The sequence below is a fragment of the Miscanthus floridulus genome, chromosome 4, assembly GCF_019320115.1.
Source record: "Miscanthus floridulus cultivar M001 chromosome 4, ASM1932011v1, whole genome shotgun sequence".
Classification (NCBI taxonomy): domain Eukaryota; kingdom Viridiplantae; phylum Streptophyta; class Magnoliopsida; order Poales; family Poaceae; genus Miscanthus; species Miscanthus floridulus.
In genome coordinates, this window is record NC_089583.1 from 100,434,310 (window position 1) to 100,440,309 (window position 6,000).

General features: G+C 37.5%; 1 long non-coding RNA gene across 6 annotated transcripts; it reads right to left on the reverse strand.

Moving 5' to 3' along the window:
- Nucleotides 1-1,940: 1,940 nt before the first annotated feature.
- Nucleotides 1,941-5,453, reverse strand: LOC136552323 (uncharacterized). Of its 6 annotated transcripts, XR_010782801.1 has the most exons (6): nt 4,921-5,453; nt 4,674-4,838; nt 4,357-4,499; nt 3,183-4,265; nt 2,631-2,701; nt 1,943-2,372 (listed from the first exon to the last, which is right to left on the reverse strand). It is a non-coding gene; the product is annotated as an uncharacterized lncRNA (long non-coding RNA). The 6 variants fall into 6 exon arrangements; XR_010782800.1 differs by having other exon boundaries at nt 1,941-2,372; nt 2,563-4,265; XR_010782799.1 differs by having other exon boundaries at nt 1,942-2,372; nt 2,631-4,265.
- Between the last annotated feature and the right edge of the window lie 547 nt (nt 5,454-6,000).

Genomic DNA, 6,000 nt, shown 5'->3' on the forward strand with positions numbered 1-6,000 from the left:
GACTATGATGAATAGTACATTCGATTCAATAACTTGAACCTTTGAGACTTATATATTTTATATATATTTGCAATTTCAGATTGTGTTCTTTACATTCTTGCTTGTGTTCCTTGATTCACATGCAGGAAATACCTTCTTGGCGAGGTCAATTGTGTTGTTCATGGTTGATAACCAATGGAGTAGTATTGTAGCGGTTGTAAGTATTTTGAATCTTATACACTATATGTTGTTGGATGGGGGGTAATCACAAAACCTATAGTGTGAGAATATTTTGTTAACTTATCTAGTTAAGGTTAGCATAAACATAGTGCTTTTATTTTTTTACCAATTTTGGTGTTTAAATTTTAATCGTGTAATCAATATATTTTTTTATTCTTAAATTAAGTTAAACTCTGATGCTTATGGTATCTTTATTACTTCTTCCATCTCAACTTAAATCAACTTCAGTTGTCCTAATTCAAACTATTTTAACTTTGACCAATTTATAAAAAGAGACCAATACTTATGACATCAAATTAGTAGATACATCATGAAACATACTTTCATAATATACTTATTTGGTGCCATAGATGTTGTTTCCTTTCCTATAAATGTGGTCAATTAAGATAGCAAAAATCTATATATTATATTTCAATTCTTGATCTTATTTGTTGTTGCGATTTTTTATCCATGTGTTAAAATGAAACTCTGGTGCTTATAGCACATTTTATTAAAATCTTTACATTTTTTATTAAAAAGATTGTATATCCTAAGCTACACTCTTAATGACTACAATGGCATAAATAGCCATTTCCAATTAGACCCACATCACTTAAGATGTTGAATTTGCTATATTGAAGAGTAGTAGTACGTTGAGTAGTAATTTTTTATAAAGTCGGAGCACGTAAAATTGAATTATTAATATTGATATGACATAATCTATTATTATAGAGTATTAGTATAACTTAGAGTGAATTATCAGTGCCATTCATATGTGGTTTGTTAAGAAAACATTTTTGCATACTTGCATTGATAATGATAAAATAAATATTAATCTTAATATATGCATGTTTACTTGGCATGAGCGATATGCTTAATTTTAATTTGATAGTAATAGAAGATGAAATTTAGAAATATATGGTGTACTTTATGGCTATTGAATTATTATGCATAATAGCATATATTAGTATTTATGTGTACATTTAAAGGGTATTTTAGTTATTTCTATGATGACATATGTGTATAATTTAGATACAAAATAAAGGTATTATTATATATTTCAGTACTGCATAACTGAGATGTAAATTTAGTGGTTACTTTGCATTATGCTTCGTAATGGTATAAGTGGGTAATTTACATACAAGCTTAGAGGATTATTTAAAATTATCTTTCATGATGACAGAGGCGGTTAATTTAGATATAAATTTATGGGGGTTTTAAAAATTATCTTTTATAACAGAGGTAAAAAATTTAGAGGGTTAATATTTAATAATGATAATTATGTGTAATTTAGATACAAATGTAGGTGGTTACTTTAGGTATTTTTCATAATGACAGAGCGAATGTTTTTCATATAAAAATGGTTAAAGACTACCAAATTAAAGGTCATATTTTTTTATTATTTGTAAGAATTTCAAATTTTATAAGAATAGGAATAGACTGTAGCCTCACATACAGCTACTGGAAAATCCACGGGGATGTCGACTATACTATTACTAGTAGTGCTAACGCTACGGTGACTTTTCAGTTGTGCTAACGCATCAGGGGCGATACAACAGAAACAAGCATAATAAGAAACTAAAGATAAGAAGATAACAAGTGCAAACTATGGAGTCTAACTCAGATAAAGCATGAGGCAATCATTTAGCGACAAAAATAGATAATCTGAAATAATGAAAGTGTATGACAATGACACAAAGATAAAAGGAACATGAAGGCCACAGATTGATCCACGTCATCAAACAAGGACATCTGTACACACTTCCTTTGAATACGAAACAATGCAAATATCACTCCCCTAGAGATCATTTGAATAGAAGGATGTGACATTACATCGAGCATGTATTTTTATACTATCCTAAATAAAGGCCAGATTGATCCACGTCATCAAACAAGGACGTATGTACACACTTCCTTTGAATATGAAACAATGCAAATATCACTCCCCTAGAGATTATTTGAACAGAAGGATGTGACATTACATCGAGCATGTATTTTCATACTATCCTAAATTTCCCACCATGTGTCAACAGAACGGAACTTCGTCAACAAAACACCAAAATTCACCATCCATTTGTCATTTTGTTTCTTTCAAAGTTGTCTTTTGGCATCCATTCAGCATGTTAACAGCATCTAGCATCTAGCACTCTAAACTTCCAGAATATGGTTATTTCCTGAAAAGATGAAATTACAGTTTCTGAAACTTCAGAGCACAGGCCTTTTGAGACATTATTAACAATTTTCTGATATTTTGTTACAATAACAAATGTACTTCCTATCAGATACAATCTAACAACGCAACGTAGAGGTACGGAAACAAAGTTATTTTTGATCAATCAGCTATCGTTATGGCTAAGCACTAACCCAGAAAAGAATAGCAGAAACAGATAGATCATTCTTTGCGAATCTGAGGGAAGTACATGTTACTGTACCCTGTTTCCTTGAATTTGACATCAGGCTCATTACCTAGCAAATCCCATAATTTCACTCGCACTAAAGCACCCTGAAAGAAGAAAATTGTATATTCAAAAGCATGAAGCCAATGCTAAAATTAGAAATATCGTCTAGATATCAAAAGCGCAATGTTTAATGTATCTTAGTCTAACTGCGTATCTTGTCTATTTTGTCATTACTGATCAATAATTATGTACACTGCAGAAAACAATCATATGCGAAAAGCAATAATTATGTACACTGCAGAAACTTTTCACAATGAACTATCGACCGTCGGTAGAATGCTAGAGAAAGCAGTTTCATTTCTGAGGATCGTTATCTGGCACAGCAAACTATAAGGTCATTAGGATCGATTATTGTTGGAAGCATGCTTCACAAAATGATAGCTAACAAAAGCCAAGAAGAAATTTTGAAATGCATCTAGCATCGTATGTTGGTTCCTCTCACTTTTAGTAGCTCAACTTCAGATATTTGAAAGCTGGTAAACATAAAAATAGTGCAAGTTTATATTTCCTAGAACAAGAAAATACCTTGATGTACTGGTGGCTGTAACATTTTTCATGATCTGTGAAATGCATGGGAATAGTTTTGTCAAACTTATTAGAATCTAGATTATACTGATAAAAGGATAGCAAACAGGCCGAGTGCTGAATAGAGTGATAAAAGGCACAAATCCGATGCCTATGCTTCACCCTTTGAAGTAGAGAAGGGTGGGCCAATCTTTATTCTCTGATAGTAGTGTGCCATGCTAACGCTATGGTAAAGTAGAAAACAAGATAAAATTTGCAAAAAAAACAAAAAATCAGATTCATTAATAGTGATGTCAATGCCAGGTATTTTGTCCTTATCCTTCTCAGAACCAATCCAGTATAGAAACAATAAAAACTAAAGAAAAAGATTTGCATGAAAGATCAAACAGTTTCCTTCAAATCACCTAGAAAATCATCGAAACTTAGATTTGCTACTACAGACAGAAGTCACGCTCAAGCTTGAGGCATAGCCATTAGTATCTGCCCAGTTCTAAACTTCAGTTATATAATTCAATCTTGAAAACTATAAATCTTGTTGAATTTAACAGGTACTTTATTGATAAGAATAATATAGCTATAAACACTCATAACAAGTTCATCCTTGGGTATAGCCCTATTGGCTTCACTTTATCTCATAAACAATACACATTTTCATTGTGTCACTGTCACATACCGTATCAGAGTCACTGATACAAGAAAAGAAAGAACAAAGAAAATAGCCCAAAGCTATACCTTTGCACCATATTTTGCCTTCAATTCCAAGTTTCCACCGGTATGATCATATTGATGATGGGTGTTCAGTATATAATCAAGTTATAGTTTCTCTTTTCCAATGCATTTATAATAGGCACAGCCTCACTTTTTATGCTGCTTGGACTTATATAACAATAGTTAATAATTAGAAGAAATATAATTAACCACTCTAGAGAAAAATTAATTGGTACATACACTCAAGTTTGCAAAAACTGTTATAATAAAGCTCTCATGTGTATTGCCATTGGGGTCAAGCTCTCCCGTGTCCAACAACAAGGTTCAGGTGCCCAAAATCAATATCATGGCATCATCACTAACCATACATGAAACCTGGGAATTTAACAATAGAGCATTTAGTCAGCTTCCAATTCCACGGTATGATGACAATGAAATTGCATTTGAGACAACATTTATCCAATACCAGTACATGATCAACACCAAATTAGCAGTGGGCAACACTAATACTCTAATCCAATAGCCACATCAATTTACAATCCACACTTCCTCACTTAGCCGGCTTGCATCTTTATAAGCCTCCATAATGTACACATGAGTTCACTGAAACTGTAAGAAAAAGTTCCACACGAACAGATTAGAGTTGCTTATTTCTGTTAGATAATTAAAAACAAAAATGAGAAATATCCCATCCAAACCCCGTCTTATTCCCAGCTACTGTTTGGTCGATGAACAAGTGAAGATTCGAAAGAAGCAGGTTGTCCGGAGTTGTGGAGTTCTCACCCCATCGCTACTCTCTGCCGGCCGGACCTCTGACACTGGATCTCATGATGGTGATGGGGTTCGTGGCAATTGCGGCTCCGACCGATGGAGGAGGGGTGGCACACAGTGCCAGCTCGAGATTGGGCCACGGTGAGCGGCTGCTCGCGTCCTCATCTGCACCTCCTCCTGCGTTGATGCCCTTGACATCGAAGAATTCACAGAGAACTACTCACGCAACAGTGACTAACCACCAAATCCATCTCCATACCTCGCCCGACAACCTCCAGTGCCGGAGTAGAGCTATAGCTCATCCACGTCCATGCCCGACACCGGCACCACCGCCGCCGCGATCCATAGCCGTCCTGAGGGAATCCACCACCGCCGTGTCCGTCCAGCACGGATCCAGAGTCTCGAGGGCGGCTGCCCATCGCTGACACCCATGCACGCAAGGCCGTTGGGATGGGGAAGGGCGCCGTGGCCACCGTCGAGAGGGGATGGCGATCCGCAGGCGCCCCTGATCTATGGCGTATGAGTCCCTCCCTCAACCGCCTCTCCTCTCCTTCCTCCCGATCCTGCTATGCGCGGCGCGGGGTGAGGAGCGCGATGGGGTGGGGCTACGGGTTGGGACTGCGCCGGCTCGAGCAGATCCCACGGAGAAGACCTAGCTGGTCACGCGCATCTCCTTGACCTGCCTCAGGTGCCGTCGAGGAGGAGGAGGGTGGGGGCTGCGTGTGCGCCGTAGCATGGACCGGCACCAGGAGGCGAGGTCAGAGGATGGGCCTTAGTGGGGGTGGGGCAGAGGAGGCGGCAGCCCGGGAGGAGGCAGTGGGGTTCTGGGTGATGTCGTAGTTTCCTTCTTTTTTTTTTATTCTGTGATCGCAGCCTTCGATCCGTGCTCGCGACGATGTGTGCGTTCGAGCGAGTTTGAAGCACGCGTGCATGGGATGGAAGGCACGGGGGTGAGAAGCCTGCCATCACACATCAAAGGTAGTTTTGTCAGATTGGTTTTAGTGTTTTATTAGCTTTTGATTTTAATATAGATAAATTTCTGTATATATTTTTCTAGGTACATGATGGTTGTAGGTTTTTAGCGGGGATATTTTTCTAGGGGACTTAGTATAATTTTGATTGGTTCATTATAGTAGAGATGCTTCTGCTTGAGCAAAGTGCATACCTGGTCCTTATACTTGTTGGTGTGTGTCATCCCCGTCCATAAACTCTCAAAATGACTAATTAGGTCCATAATCTTTATTTCTGTGTCATTTAAGTCCATAAGCAAGGATGGCATGGCATCTTATTGCAATTAGGCCCCTTAGGTCCGTAATTCCACTGGCATCCCTTCGTGACC